Genomic DNA, 14,123 nt, shown 5'->3' on the forward strand with positions numbered 1-14,123 from the left:
CTCAGATCAGCTTGTGCACTGTAGCAGCACATGGCATGTAAGCCTGAGCAGTTAAGAGCCTCTTTTTTATTTCTTCTTACCTCCCCGCGGGTGCCACCTATGACAGAAAAGAATAAACGAGGCTAAACTTACCCCAGCACTTATAAGGAGGAAAACTGAAGTGTTAATTTTTCAATCCAGATATTGTTCAGCTTGAAAGACTTTCCTACTCTTTGACTAACAGTGGAAGGTAACCATCTTTCACTTCAATTTTAGGAGGTTGAAAAAAACCATGCAGACCTGCTGCAGCTTCCCAGAGATCTTGACTTTGTTTCCAAGGCAGCAGGGTAGGACATTATTGTTTGTTTTTGTCGTGTATGAATTGCCAGCCTCTTTGTAGCCAACAAGGATCTGAGTCATTTATGGTGGTGTAATAAGGTCACAGGACTTCTCTGCTGTGTGAGCGAGACTTTCCCTTCTGACTCCAAACAGTTTGATTTACAAATCTCAAATCTGGTTACAACTTTTTCTGTGATGTTCAGTACAATTTTTCTTTTCGATGTGCCAGTACTACCTTAGAGGTAAAACTGAGTAAATAATGAGCTTCATTCTTAATGAATCGTATTAAGAATTATGGAAAAAGAAGTATATATTTCCTGAAAATTTTCAGTCATATTCATGTGTAAGGCCATCAGAAGCTACATGAGCAGATCTGGGGCAAGGAGGGAATGGCTAGGGCAATTTACTAGTAATCAGGAACCTCAGGACTCCCTGAGATAAATATCAGCAAAAGCTTCCAATACACGTGGGTGGAGGAAAAAAAAAAAAGCCTGTTTTTGGTGAGTCTAACACCAGCTCATTCTGTTTAGCTCGAAAGAACCATATGGGGGATATGCCAAATTCAAAATCCAGATTTATTGCACCAGGATTACCATTTTTACTCCTGTTATAAATTCATGGGAACGAACCTTGCAGTGTTTTAATTCCCCTTGCAACTAGAAGCAGAGGTAACCTGTAAATCTGGAGGTGGATTGACATTAAGTAGCTCCTAAATAATTAAAAGGAAAAAGTATTTTGATTCAGTAATGCAGAAAGCATTAATATAGGATTAGGGCTTTTTGTGTTAAGGTTTCTGCTAGTTATCTGTGCAGAATTTAAGTTGGATGTTGTTTTGAAGCATCAATTTCTTTTTGGTTTGGGCAATAACAGAGATACTTTTCTTATTTGAAACTAAATCAGGTGAAATAAAAATAATTGCTCTCAAGTCTAGTCAAACCCTCAAACATAAAATTGATCTGCTAATTAACACCCAGACAGCTGTTTATAGTGCAAACCCTGCAAGGCATTCTTCTAACGCTGTTCACATCTGGATGCACCTTGTAACACAACATAAGGTTTTGCCTGTTTCAGTTATTTCTTTTGACAAAAATGTCTGTTTGAAGCAAAAAATACGTTTCTTGGTTCTGCAGCATAACATGTTTCGTCCTCCACGTGAGCTAAACTAACTGAGGAGAGGCATAATTTTGGATTATAAATAGATGAGGGAGAAAAACAGCAAAGACGGAAAAGAACCACTTAAGTAATGACAGTATTGGCACAAGAGATGAGCGTGTGGTGTCTATGAATAAGAACTGGCTGGAAACTGTAGAGGTTTTTGGACGCTAGAACAGCAGGATTCTTCCCTAGGCTGTCTCAGGAGGTAGCACAGGCAGAAGCATGGCTACTTTCTCAGATGGGGAATTTAGAAAGCACTCAGAAAACACTGAGAGAAAAGGGTTTATATGGAGGAGAATTACCTGCAAAAACAGGGTCTGGACTGGGGAACTAATCCTACATTCATTTGGAGAGATGTGTTTACAGTAACCTTTTAACTTAATGAAAACAAAAGATTCACCCCTTCAATTACTATCCCTTTTGTGGGCCTTTCAGGTTTCACTTCAATGCTATGAGGGCTGAGGCAAGTGCCAATTTGAAGAAACTGTTGGAAATAGAGAAGCATTTATTTTTGTCCACGGAGGATTTAAAAATACAGCATGCAAAATCTGTTCAAGTATGTAAAGTGGGTATGATGCTTTTCCCATCCTTCTTCCCAAACACTTTCAGTCTCTTCTCAAAAACACTGAAATTCAGGTGGCAAATTGGCACAGAGGTCTGTGGGGAGGGGGTCCTAATGATGAGTGCTGTGTTAGAAGAGGGTCACCTTTTTTCCCCAATTCTGCAGTGTGATATTGCGATAAGGAAACAGCTGAGGACCAGGCAGCTCTGTGTGTGGGCAAAAGAAAGGAAGATGCTAAAAATGAAATGTAGGATACGGCTATAAATATGTATATGACAGTAACATGTTTTGTCTCGCTGTTCTTTGGGGAGGGGGGGAAGAAGTGAACAGATTTACAGAATGTTTTTTCTGCATATATTTCCAAACATCATAGCGTTAAATGTTCTCAGAACAGGTCTGTGTAACTAAAGCTAAACGGAACAAGCCTTGGTGCTGGGTATTACCAGGATCGGTCACTCCAGGTTTCCACCTGGTTGTATGATGAAAGTGGAAGCATACAGTGATCTGCCTTGGTCCAAATGAAACTGGGGGAAATGCAGACAGTTCAGTTAAGATGACAATATTGCCCACTGTGACCCAATCTTAACAGGCAGTTTTTCAAAACCCAGTTGCTCAGTGGTAACTGACTTGGGTCTTGGTTCTTGGGTGTTACTTCTTAACGTGCATAAACTGTGTTGCAAACCGTTTCTCAGGGCAGCATCAGTGCTTCAAAAAACCTGCAGGAGGAGTTTGACAGCATTGAAAAGAAGAAGGAAGAACTGGCTGATTATCTTTGTGAAGACCGAAAAAAGTTGTCCTTGGAAGATGTATTTAACACAATGAAAACCTTCAGAGAGCTCTTCCTCAAGGCTTTACAGGTGGTTACCTTTTGTGACTCTTTAGAAATAGATTGAGAACTTTCTTCTTTCTTTTTTTTTTTTTTTTTTTTTCTTAATGACAAGAATTTATATTTTTTTTCTACTTCAAACTGGGCTACCTACACCCTGGCTCAGGAGTAAATGAAAGTAACTGCTTATTTACTTGCAGTCTACAGCAAGAAAAGATCATGTGGGCAAATATATATATATTTAATTATAATATATATATATTATATAATATTATATAATATTTATATATTATTTAATATATATATTTATATATTTATATATAAATATATTATTTATATTTATATATAAATATTTATATATAAACATTTAATATATATATTTATATATATTTATATATTATTTAATATATATATAATATTATATAATATATATATATTCTTTTGTTACAGAGAACTCTCAGAGATGTTAGTCCCACTGTAAAATTATTAATTGGGCCTCAACAGAGTAGGAGCTTAGTGGCATGTGAAAGAATGAGCAACCTGATATGTTTTACAGCCTTTGCCAATAGGCAAGAGGTAAATTTTCTAATAGGCAAACTCCAGTTGGAAAATACATTTACATGTAGGTAAATGTATTTTCTGCGCTGGTGCGGCCTCACCTCGAGTACTGTGTGCAGTTCTGGGCACCACAGTATAAAAAGGACATGAAACTGTTGGAAAGTGTCCAGAGGAGGGCTACGAAAATGGTGAAAGGCCTTGAGGGGAAGACGTACGAGGAAAGGCTGAGGTCACTGGGCCTGTTCAGCCTGGAGAAGAGGAGGCTGAGGGGAGACCTCATCACAGTCTACAACTTCCTCGTAAGGGGGTGTCGAGAGGCAGGAGACCTTTCCTCCATTAACACTAGTGACAGGACCCGCGGGAACGGGGTTAAGCTGAGGCAGGGGAAATTTAGGCTGGATGTCAGGAGGGGGTTCTTCACAGAGAGGGTGGTTGCACACTGGAACAGGCTCCCCAGGGAAGTGGTCACTGTGGCGAGCCTGTCTGAATTTAAGAAGAGATTGGACTGTGAACTTAGGCACATGGTCTGAACTTTTGGGTAGACCTGTGCGGTGTCAAGAGTTGGACTTGATGATCCTTAAGGGTCCCTTCCAACTCAGGATATTCTATGATTCTATGATTCTATTTTACTGAATTAGTTCAAAACTGCATGTTTTGTCCACTACAAAAGGGCAAATCTTATTGGCAACTGATTTGTTTATAAGACCTAGTCCTTGCACTGAGGATTAAGAAAAAAACAACTTCACCCTAAAACTTGTGCAGACCATCTCCCAGTTAGTACACTTGAAGTTCACATTCCCTACTGCATACGTAGTGCCTGAAATAATGTACTTAAGGCCTTCCATGGAGGTCTTCAAGAAATGTGTATTAGAACTTGGTTGAATAGTGGATTTTAGTTCTAGGTTAAAGGTTGAACTAGGCAATTTTAGAGGTCTTTTCCAACCTGAATGATTCTGTGGTTCTCTAGGGCTTTCTTCAAGTTGGGTGACAGTGGCTTCACATACATGTATATATATATTACTGACACCAGCAGAACTCAAGTCTGGATTTGATGTTTACAAGCATTGCTGGAATAGAGATATCTTTGCTGGGCAATGTCAGGGCAAGGGAGAGTGAGGGGTGCTTAGGGCAGATATCATAGTTTCAGATGAATACAAAGGGGCTTCTGAGCAAGTGTCTGAAGACAAAGGATGAAAAAGATATTCTCTATGTTCCTACAACTTGCTCCCCCTATGAGACACCAGGCTTCAATTTTGCAAGCCATACCACTGCCCAGGCTCAGAAGCAATGTGATAGTGCCACAGAGAGTCTGGAAAAAAAATCCTACAGACCACACATCCATCAGCAATAAACTTAGCCCTTCAAGTTCCTAAAATATCTAGGCAGGAAGTAAAGAATTAAGAGAGTCAAGAATATCATGGCTCAGGATCTGTGGAGAGCTACACTGGAAAGCTGCCAGGAGGGACAACCTCAGGAAGTGCAGGGCTTTTCAGAAGCAGTCCCAAATAAGAGTTACGTAGTGACCTAGTACAGCTGCAGAAGATTTAAATTACACTTTTGGGTGCTGCTTTTTCACAGTCAGGTTAGACTAACTTTCAAAATATGCTTCCTTTTATCTGCACACCATGCAAACTCCCTTTCACCCTACTTCTTGTTCCGTTTCTCAGCAGCTCCTCACCTCTGAGGTACCACAACCATTAGCCACAATTTATGCATGTTACCTCCGTTACAGACCTGTAATGTAACCTTCTCTGCCTTCTTGCCTTGCTTTCCTTCCTGTCATTGTAGTAAAGACACTGTGCTTGAAATTGCAACATCCTGAAAAGTTTAAGGTTTTCATTTTTAAAGCATTTTATTGTTCTGTGATATTGATTTTTACACTGGAATCAGCCAAACACAGCATTTCTTTCTATTGCCATTTGACTTAGGAATCTTTAAGGATAAATTGTCACTTATATTTTAATGTGAATATTCTGTTTAAGCAGGTCTCTTGGCACTACAAAAATAATTAATGTTATCTTTCTATGTTCACATCAAATAAGAAATCATTCTGATATATAGTGAGCTTTCACAGGGACAGTTTGGTTTTGTTACTCTTTTAAAACAAAGTTCTTCTCAATTCCTGAGGGCTTGTTCTGGTTTCTTATCCCTCAAGTAACAAAAACAGATCTACACAAATGAAATTGGATAATATGAATCCGCTTTCTTGCTCTCCATCTACTCAAAGAGCAAAAAAGTTTTTCAGACACCACCCCTGACACAGAAAGGAGCTGGTTTTCACCCAGGGCTGAACGTTTCCCTACTTCTCAAAAAGTAAAGGGACCAGATGGCAGGAGGAAGGAGATGGAGAGAAAATAGCTTCCCAGCTCAAGATAAAAACCAGAATTGCAGATACACTGAGAACTGAGTTGTAAAATTGCGGGGAAAAAAAAGAAACACTGTGATTATAGAGGATTGGGAGAAACATTTTATTTCCCTTAGCACTTGCAGCTGTTCAAAGAGGGGAGCTCCCCACAAAGAGGCTGTCTAATTTCAGGAAAAGGAGAAAAAATGTTAAACAAAATCTGCTCTAGGAAGCACTCAGATGATCATAGAGGTTATACAGACAGTGCTGCGCAGGGATAGATTCTCTGAGTGCTCCCCTAGGATAACCGAGCTGGAGCAGCTGCTCCTCAGTAGGGTGCATATGGTGCTGGAACAGGATGTGCTTTAGATAGTGTAGGGATAAACAGTTGTCATGGAGCGTCTTCTAATTCAAAGATCAAGTAAGTATCTAACATCCCACAAAGTGTAAATCCAAAATGATACCCCTTTTATTTAATCTCATCCATACAGCTGCCTTCAGTAATCCAGGAGATAGAGAAAGGATTGTGAACATTCATTCCTCTGCCTTGGTGGATTTTCTTGCATTGAAGAAATTCTGTTAACAGCATGTTGGTGTCAAATTGCCCTTTTTTCCTTTTTTTCTTTTTTTTTTTTTTTTTCCCATTCTCTGAACAATTCAGTTTAGGTTGGCTCAACCCATACATTTTTTTCCTAACATTTTAGTTTGCTTTCAGTACAGTGTGTGCTGCTTAGGTAGCAGGACAACATATCCCTGAATTCACCTCTTTAATTTCTTGTGGCATGTTATATGGAAACATTCTCCCAGGGCTCACAGATCTGCAAGCCTCTCAGCAGTCATAATATCTCCATGACATTATGCTAAAACACAGCAGGAATTTATCAGGCGAGCACATGGGAGGCATACGATGATGAAAGGCTTCTAGCCTCCCCATAAAACTTCACCAACTGTACCCCTTTTTTTTCAGAAGCACCCTCCATTCAGGGAAAAATGCATCTTTTTCTTTCTTTGTCAAGAATGCACCATTTTAATCCTTGTTTTCTAGGCATCCAGGGAAGGTCCCCATAACCTCAAGCCTACAATGTTCCTGTATTTCTGAGAGATTAAGTCTTGATCTTCACAAGTTTGTTTCACTTGTTTGGAGGTTTTTGTGGAACAAAGGATCCTAGGCTTTTATCTTCTATAAAAGATTTAAGAAATTTGTGCATGTTTCTTGGGACTGTTTCATGGAAATAGCGGCAGGTTATACATAGCAATCAACCACATCTATCAGTACTATGAGACTTAGTATTATCAGTACTATCAGTACTATTTCTTGCTGCCAAACTCCCTGCAAAGGAGACCAGACGTCTCAACAGGAATCCTATCTGCACCAATCATCAACATCTTCCTGGACATTATTAAATTTTGTAATATGACACAGCGACACACTCCTCTTAGCATCACAGATCCCTACAACAACAAGCCCAACAACCACTGATCTACCTACAACACACAGATTAGCTGCAGACTGGTTGCAATCAAAAGCAGGCGATCTTCCAGGTGGTGATGGCAATGTTCTGATGATGATTGCAGCTCTGGAACAAGGACTCCATAAGCTTTTAAGAAAATGGCTTTTTGTCATCTTGATGTTTTGCTGCAGCTAGCATAGCAGTTCAGAGCTACTCTCTCCTACGACTGTGTTACCTACCAAAACCCAGAACCACTCCTCCACTGAGTTAAAGTCTTCCTCTACTAGAAGTAATCGTTCAGATTCTTTTCCTGCACTAATCGTATCACCCCTGTACCAAAACCTCTAAGGAAACTAGAGTCTTATCTGTCTGCGTGAATGTTAACAGGACTAGGATTTATGCAGCTTGGACGTGTCTGATGCTGAACACTCGTGTAAAAATACATTTGGCAAATTCAGTAGGTGCCTGGAAAGAAACTGTGAAGTATTGTTTAACAGAGTTGAAAGGTTCCTGACATTTTTGGTAGAAATCCCTGAATGCAATAATATAAAATCAAGGTTGCTACAGGATAAATACCTAGAATGCTAATTAAGTTAAATAAATGTGTTTTGTAGACAAAGGGATTCATTAAGAATCCTATTTCAGTCCACAGTTGAATCAATGAAAAAATCAGTTAAAGCAATGAACTCATTTGCTAGTAGCATCATCAGATGAGGAAGGGATTGACCAGGAAGCTTTGTTGTACTGTTTACTCTCAAACCCCAGCAGCTGAGCAATGTCATTTTAAGTGTTTATAGGGCATATTTAGCATACTTAGCATATTTTTTGTTTGGTTTGTTTTTTCCTTTAGTAAGTCTTATTTAATTTACTGTTTGTCATTTTGTCTGAATACAGGAAAATCAACAAAGGAAGGAGCAAGCTGCAAAGTCTGAGAAAAGGAAGAAACACCTTAAAGGAGAGGACATGAAGAGGCTAAAAAGAGAGGATGAGAGCAGTATATTTAACAAAAAATAACTATGGTTTTATCAGCCACTCAAGTTAACTAGAGGCAAATGATCTGTTTAGCTATGGATGATCTAATAGAATAAGTGGGATTTAGCTATGGTTGGTGTCCTTGTCAAGCAGATAGTATAGTAAGACATCAATTTTCAAGTATATGTGCATGGTCAGAAGAAATCACAATAGGGATGTTAGAAAAATTATCACTCCCAATGAGGAAGTTACTACCATTTTGCTTAGAGGTGAGTAATAGCCAGGTATTGCTCTGAACAGTTGTTTGAAGGCTTTTAGGGAATATAGAGAGGTTGCACATTCTTGAACTTCAAGCTGTACAGTGTCACTGTGGTAAGCAAGCTCTGTCAGCTTTATTGTTATTGTTACCAAGGCCTCTGCATTTTTCTGATTAGAGTTCTGATTCCTTAAAATGGTTACATGTGCGCTTTAATTAGCGTCTGTGATTTGCTTAAAAAAGAGATTGACTTAACTGCAGCAAAATATTTGCAGTGCAGATCTGAGCTGGGTGTGAAGCATTCCTGGTATTAATATCAGCGTATGTATATTTTAAAACTATATTTTGGCAAATACCTGACAGTCAGTTTTCTTGAAGATTTCTGCTGATAACATTCAGTTGTGATTCTTGATTCTTCAGAGTACTACTGCAAAAATGGCATTAGTAAATCTGAGTTGGGATCATGTAAATATTACCTTGGATGCTCACCCCTTGGAAAACTCTGTTTTTCATTGTATTTCTCATATAAATAAATGGCCTTCTTTTAGCTCCTTTTTTCAAAATTACTCATCTTTAGAAATGTATTTTAAGATACATAAATATATTGAAAATTCACCAAAGCAATGTTTTCCATGTTGTCTTGACAAGCTGTACAGCAAATATGTTTTACCTACTTTGCATACTTGATGTAAAGCTATGGATTCAAACAATAAACCTTTTTTGCTGTAAATACAGAGAAGTAACTTAGTATATGGTAAAACAGAACTATAAAGCAACATTCAGCAGCTGTAAGGATTAAAGGTGTGCTTCTGCCCTGTGAAGAGCAAAAGCACCAGACCAGAGTACATACCTTCACCACACAGTTTAGATGGAACTGATGTAATTTTGGGTGTCTTGTAAGGAAGGTAGATTTATTTATTGGGATATAAACTTAAACATGAAAAAGAGATGTTAGACTCTGATTTATTTTTCAGTATTTATTTTAGAAAGCTGTGCCTATCACTGGTGACAATGAAAATCAGACATTTTTATAAGCTGGTTTTATTTCCCTCTTGATATGGTGACACAAACTGTAGAGAATATAGGGTATGACATGGCAGGGGTCTGGAGCTCATCTTCAGATTCTTCATCCTCTGTATAAGGTTTGATGTTATTTATTTATTTTGGATCATATATTTAGCACATGAAGTAACCGCTTTCTGAAGGAGGGAATGAAGAGAGAGTAAATTCGGTGAAACAAAAGGCCTGGGTCCACAAAGAATCACATACACCTTTCACTTCACTGGTATCTCCCTTGAAGTCGGTGATATGCAGCACAGAGGGGTAATCTGTGCATAAATCTTTAAGGTCTCAATCCTACAGTCTCCAAATCTCCGACCTTAACGCCAGTCACACGCTCTGTTAGTGTCAGTATCTGGTTTATCCAGTTGTCTGAGGATCATTTCTCTGCAGTTGACAGCCCTGCCCCAGACAGCACACAGCAGCAAGGTCTCGGTGCAGGCATTAATGTCTCTCTCCCCAGTCCAAATAGAAGATGTGAAAGCAGAAGCACACATCGCTGAGGTATTATTAATAGTTTACAAGCAAAGTTTTGCAGCTGCTGAAAACTGCCACAAACCAATCTGAGTCAGAAATTGTTACCAAAATTCATGATTGAGAGAACAGATCACAGAACTACGTGACTGCATGTATTAAAAACAGCTTTCCTGTAAATGAAACTTAAGGTAGCATTTCAAAAAATAATAAAATTGTTGACATAATCCTGCTGATTCTAGGGATTTGGTTATCTAGGATTTTTTGAAGTCCTCTGAATGTGTTTACATATGTATTTACACAGTGTTTTTTTCCATACATATGTACTACTATTATTTTTCACCCATACTGAATTAAGCAACTCTACTGCTTTACTTTCTTCAGGTTTTGTTGTAGCAGCCTCTGTCACTGGCATTTCCATTCTTCAGGAGAATTGTATTAGTTACATGCAAAGACCAATACTCTAAATTATTTCAACAGACCATAAATTATTTGGGGTTTTTATTTACAAAGGGAAAAAAATGAGTTGCTTCTAATGCAAAGTTGGGGATGCAGTTAATGACCATAACAAACCTCCTTAGGAGCAAAATGTAAAACCACGCAGAGAAAGTTGTGCTAAATATCTGGTGAGAATTCATGTACATATCTGTAATACTGTAACTGCAGCAGAAAGGGAAGTGCTATTAAAAGATGAAGAACAAGTAAATTTTGATGAACAATACTGGAGTTTTATAACATAGCTATCATCTTTACACATAGAAATCAACTGCAAAAGCAAGCCCCCAGCCCAATTTCTTAAGTTGATATATTCAGGGTCCAATACAAGAGCTTTTATCTGGAAAACCTCTTATTGTCTGTATGTACACTGGACTTAATCATTTGTCTGTAAGTAACAAACTGATATATGATCAAATATCATCAGCATTAATTGGTCTTGCAATAATAAAAGCAATAAGTCTTTAAGAACAAGAGAAATAAGAAAAATGTTCTGTTGCTGAAAGGTTTCTGTTGTATTGCTTGGATTTGCTGTTTTAAAGCATGCCTTAATGGCTTCAAAATTGTGTTTTAAAGACAAGTACAACTTTCAGTGCAGAATTTACTCAGAACTGCATTGTACTGTGGTATGTATTTGCACTTCAGTATGCATTTCATTTGGGGATATGTTCATTTTGGTAAAACAGAGATAAACAAATGTGCCTGAATCTTTGAGGCTTACTAGTTGTGTTTTTAAATCACATACTGGCAAATAAGATCCTGAGTAACTGCTTCTCCTGTGTCAATTCTGAATATGTTTGTGTGTTGTTTTTCTGGTTTTGATTTAAGGGGATTTATTTTCAGGTACAGCTGCAAGGACAGACTATCTGGCTCTTAATCTCCTACAGATCTTCTGTACAGATTCTGCAGATGAATTAATAAGTAAAAGCATCTCAATTACATCCGACAATATTTCACATGAATTCAAACTGAATTCTACAAAACTGCAAAGATTAAAACCAAAAAGCCTGACCCCATGACCTGGAGTACAATCAGTTAGAGAAAGTTCTTTTACTGGGAGCCTGGCAGACTTCAGGCCATGCTCTCACAAGCACAAAGGAGCATAACCATAGTGCATTATTCCTTTTATCTCTTTTGTACATTCCCTGCAGAATCTCTAACGCATTATATTGGCTGAAGAGGTGACTCAAACTGAGCTTATTCCATTAAAATGTGTTTTCAAATCTTTACACAGACTTTATACGATCTTATTTCTGTGCATATGAGTTACTCAGCTGAAATAATGTGAAGAAGCCTCAAAATTTGATATCAGCTTGAGTATTTGTTGGGCAGAGAAAGATGCTATGAGAGGACTTATCTGTGGAAGTCAGAGACTGAAATCTCTGTTCACATCTCTAGCCAGGGGAAAAGCACAGATTTGAGCAAGTGTCTGTCACATCACAGCTGAGACTCCTAACTCCTCAGCCAGCATGTGGTCATGTCCCAAATACAGTTCTGTGGGGCATTTAGCTTATACATACGCAGTTTATTGAGGGAGGACCACGCAGCAAAGCAGAACACCCAACGTGAGACTCCTCACGGTCTGACACTACAAAATGAACGGGATAAACTGCATGTGCAACCCACAGACATGTCAGTGACTATAGCATTAGGTGACAGCTAGGCAGATTTTAAACATGCTACCTAAGTATTAGATCTGGGCATCTAAACAGGTGTATACACACTTTTTGAGTGTTTGGGCAGAAGTCTTCAGAAAAGACTTACAGCATTGGGACTTACTGGGTTACTAAAGTTGGTCTAATTCAAAGGAATTCATGCTGAATAACTTTTGCCAGACCTATTCTTAAAGTGCCCAAGGATACAGGAACTCCACAGTCTAGGTAAAGTGTTGCTGTGCTAAATTGGGGATATCTTTAGTAGAAGGACTGCAGCAAGGCTGGCCTTACTGCTCCTGTTTCAAGCTTAATAATGCTACATATGCTGTAAAGTTTGTACATGTTTATCAGATGAGTCAGTATAACAAAAGATACAAACATTTTTTATTTTTTCATGGCCACCACAACCAGAGTCAACATGTTACCACTCCATTTTCATTTGCAGGAGCTTTTTACATACTTGGTGGCTGTTATCACAAGACCTCTGGCCTTTTTTTTTCTAGACTAAACAACCCTGTCCCTTTCAGATTGTCACCCTTGGGCCTGTTTTCCAGACCTGGGTTCATGCACTTGTGGCTGTCTGCTGGATTTTCTTCAGCCAGGTCTCATCTTCCCCACGGTGCAGCTGGATCTTAGCTGGATGGTTCAGCAGGTCTAAGGACACCTTCGTTTTACAGGTTGTGCTTCCAGTTCAGTGTGGTGTTTGCCTTTTTTTTTGTGGCCACATAACATTTTGACTCCTATTCAGAGAAACATCATGGACTGCCGTGTGATTCTTCTTGTTTCTGACTTTGTGCCATCTGCAGATTCAGCAAGTACACTTTCTGTTGCATGCTCCAAGTCTTTCGTGAGAAGACAGAAGAAATTTTGAACCACAAGCAGAACCTTCACAATTTGATCTCCACTTTGTCCAAATAAATTCTTTACTGCTCCCGGAGTACAGTTCTTCAAGTGCTTCTGCACCACTATAGTTTTTGTATCAGGGCAGTGAGCAAACAAATGTTTGGTGAAAATGTAGGTCTGAAAAGAGACAGTTTAATTTTGATTAATTTGTTCTGCAGTAAATCTAAAGTGCATTGTTTTAGTCATTTGGGCATATATAGCTCGTATTTGTTGACCTGAAGTTAAAAGTGTTGTGTATTTAATCTAAGTAGGCAGATCTTTGAACATTTTTCTGTGAAACTGCTAAAATTAAGCATTGTTAGGTGGATTGGTTCTAATGGATGAGCTCCGAGGTACAGGCAGCTCCCCTGAGATCCTAATACTGATTCTTTGTCAGGACCAAGCACCAGGGGACAGGGAAACCAAGTACCTGCAGCCTTTACAAGTCCCATGTCACTCTGCATGGCCTCCCTGTTAATCTCATGCATTTCTCAATCTGCAAGTCAAACATTTGTTTTGAACTGAGCAAAACCCACCTTGAAGATTAGATTTTTTTCTCATGTTAAACACAAAAATGCATTTAAACCCATTGATTTCAGTGGATTTCAGTTTGTTTTTAAATTGGTATGAGAAGAAAAATAAATCACTTCAAGTCATCAACTGCTTCATACTTCTTCTATGCAAAGTTAATGTTCTGAACTTTTATAAAGATATTTTTTTCTCCTGGTAGATTAGTTTGTAAAGTTTTCAATATTATTTTCACAAGAAATTGAAGGTTTAATATTGCTAGCACTGGAAAGAAAATGCAGCTGGAGTTTCTGAACATCTCAGAAATACAGTGAATATGATTACAGAAATGCTAAAGAGAATATCAAAAATTCTTCAAATTTCCTAAATCTGTAACAATATAAAAGAAAAACACAGAACATTTTAAAGTACTTTTTGGCTATGAGGAGCTGAGAAGCTGCACCTTTCTTTGCACAAAAATGTGCAGAAATTTCCTCCAAACCAGTCACTGGCTGAGAGGCAAAAAAAAAAAAAAAAAAAAAAAGGAAAGGAAAGGAAAGGAAAGGAAAGGAAAGGAAAGGAAAGGAAAGGAAAGGAAAGGAAAGGAAA

Source organism: Netta rufina (assembly GCF_964035555.1).
Source record: "Netta rufina genome assembly, chromosome: 5".
NCBI lineage: Eukaryota > Metazoa > Chordata > Aves > Anseriformes > Anatidae > Netta > Netta rufina.